The sequence below is a fragment of the Chiloscyllium plagiosum genome, unplaced genomic scaffold, assembly GCF_004010195.1.
Source record: "Chiloscyllium plagiosum isolate BGI_BamShark_2017 unplaced genomic scaffold, ASM401019v2 scaf_68575, whole genome shotgun sequence".
In the NCBI taxonomy this organism is placed as follows: Eukaryota; Metazoa; Chordata; class Chondrichthyes; order Orectolobiformes; family Hemiscylliidae; genus Chiloscyllium; species Chiloscyllium plagiosum.
This window is the reverse complement of record NW_025183864.1, coordinates 1-2,693: the sequence shown is the minus strand read 5'-3', so window position 1 is coordinate 2,693 and position 2,693 is coordinate 1. Positions and strand designations below refer to the sequence as shown.

Here is a 2,693-nt window from a genome sequence, read left to right as displayed (position 1 = left end):
TGGGGACAGCAGGTTGTCAGCCAACCAGGGTCTTTCCTGAGAACCAGACTGTCCTCTTTGACTATGGGCTGCATGAGTGTGGCAGCAGATTGCAGGTAATGGGGGTCGTCTACACTTGCTGGAAGCTTGGGCTGTAGATGATTCCTGACTGTAACCCTAAATGTGATAATATTGAGGACTTGTCTCCTCCACTCAAATCACCAGATGAGGTTCCTCTCCTGGATTGTCTGTCCCTGAACTGTTCTCCAAGTCTAGCCTTGTGCTCCTGTTCTCATTGGTTTAGAAGCCTCTGATTAGAGGGGTTGTTCTGTTACAATGTATGTTTTTTCAGTATGAATTAAGTATCATGGGTTGACTTGTGGGTGGTGTTTTGATGCTGAGTGTTCTCCTGACTTGGTTTAGTGACCTACTATAGTGTGGCTTTCTATATTATAATTACATTCTCAATAGTGAGGTCACAGGAGCACAACTCTTAGCAGCATGATTTGTGTTTAGTTGGATGGAAAGTAGCTCCATAACCATCAGGCAAATTGTCTTCACTCCTTCCCACTGGGGGTGCTCGTCTATGAATAAATTGACTGCTCTTGTACTTGAGGAGCTCCACATTTGGCCTGTTGGTCAAACTCGTTTGATTTTATTATGGCTAATTATTTTCTGTTCCCATCTCATGAACACTGTTTTCTTGCCTCACCTTCCTATTAATCTCCATATTGTGCTCATAATCTGAAGGTTTCATGATTACACTGGGAGATGATGATGGCCAAAATATTCCTGTAACCTCTTCTCTGTGATAACAATCACCACCTCCCTGTTCCCTCAATATTATCTCTAACTTAGTCTGTGAGCCCAACACCCTCCTTTCAAACAACTTTTGGTTCAGGAATTCCCATCCTGATAGTTGGAATGATGTCTTACACTGTTAAATTGATCCTAAATAACTAACCCCTGACCTGTGAACTATTGCCCTTGAATACTGGTCTCTCTAGCTCAGGGTGTGGGAAAGCAGTCTCCTGGGCCTGTTGCACTCTCTAAAGAATGTCCTAATATGATGTCATTGTGAACCCTGTGTAGAACATTCTCATTTCAGATCAGCTCCTCATTCCCTAACCTGGTGTCTTCCAGATGACTGGAGATTTCCTGATTAGATTTGATTAGATTAGATTACAGTGTGGAAACAGGCCCTTCGGCCCAACAAGTCCACACTGACCCGCCAAAGCGAAACCCACCCATACCCCTACATTTACCCATTACCTAACACTACGGGCAATTTAGTATGGCCAATTCACCTGACCCTGCACATCTTTGGACTGTGGGAGGAAACCGGAGCACCCGGAGGAAACCCACGCAGACACGGGGAGAACGTGCAAACTCCACACAGTCAGTCGCCTGAGTCGGGAATTGAACCCGGGTCTCTGGCGCTGTGAGGCAGCAGTGCTAACCACTGTGCCACCGTGCCGGGTGATCTACACCACCCACCTGACCCACATCCCAAACTATCCTGGATCGCTCATTGTGAGAACCAATGGTGCTGTTGTTCCCATTGAATGTCGTTATTTGAGGTGAGAATCTTTACTCTATTATCAGTATGATCCCCTGCTGCTGTTTGACACTGTCCTAAAATGGCTGCCCTGTCTCCTTCCCCCAGGAAGGGCAATGTGAGCAGCAATCCCATCAAGCCCACCTGGATCCCATTCAGCTCCACCAGGTCTGGAGAAGGGCATCTGTCATTCTCCCTGCGTCTAATGAATGGTATGTGATGGGTGGCTGGGGAGTGATCTCCTGGTGTCTCTCTGGGAGTTGTACCCATTGGCTCCAACCCTTGTCTTGCTGTACTTCAGGTGACTGGCTGACAGCACACTTCCACTGTCTACTCCCTGGGAGACCTCATTCACATTGAGGCATCGGTTTCAATGGCCAACCATGTGCCCCTGAAGCTGTACATTGATCGCTGTAGCCCAGACAAGGACTCCACCCCGAGATACAGCATCATTGACTACAATGGGTAAGGAGCTCTCTGCTTTCTCCGGCTGCTCCCATCTCAATGGCTTCACTCCATTCACTTCATGGCCCTTTGTCCATCTGCAGTTGCCTCCTGGACAGCAAAGCTGAGGACTCCTTTTCAACCTTTGTGTTGCCGAGAGACGTGCGGGAGCTGGACAAGCTCCGGTTTGACCTGGATGCCTTCCGTTTCTATGGAGATGAGCGATCCTCGGTAAGAGGAATCTGCTGATGTGCTTCTCCACCCTGGGGAGGGAGTCACTAAACACTGACTTTTGTGATTGTCCCTGACATTCCCTCAGATGTTCATCACCCGTCACCTGAGTTGCTGCGGTGGATCAGGGAGATTCCAGGAATAAAGCTTGTACTGTTGTTGTTTTCTGTTTGCCGAGCTGGAATTTGTGTTGCAGACATTTCGTGCCCTGTCTGTGACATCCTCAGTGCTTGGGAGCCTCCTGTGAAGCACTTCTGTGATCTTCCTCTGGCATTTATAGTGGCTTGAATCTGCTGCTTCCAGTTGTCAGTTCCAGCTGTAGCTGCAGTACTCGGTATATTGGGTCCAGGTCGATCTGTGCTCATCCACGGATTCAATCAACAAGCACATCGACCTGGACCCAATATACCGACCACTGCAGCGGACAGCTGGAAGCGGCAGATTCAAACCACTATAAATGCCGGAGGAAGATCACAGAAGT

The 2,693-nt window shown here is 48.2% G+C and overlaps 1 pseudogene; it reads left to right on the top strand.

The window, feature by feature from the left end:
- Positions 1 to 8: 8 nt before the first annotated feature.
- Positions 9 to 2,212, top strand: LOC122545499 (annotated as a pseudogene).
- The last annotated feature ends 481 nt before the right edge of the window (positions 2,213 to 2,693 follow it).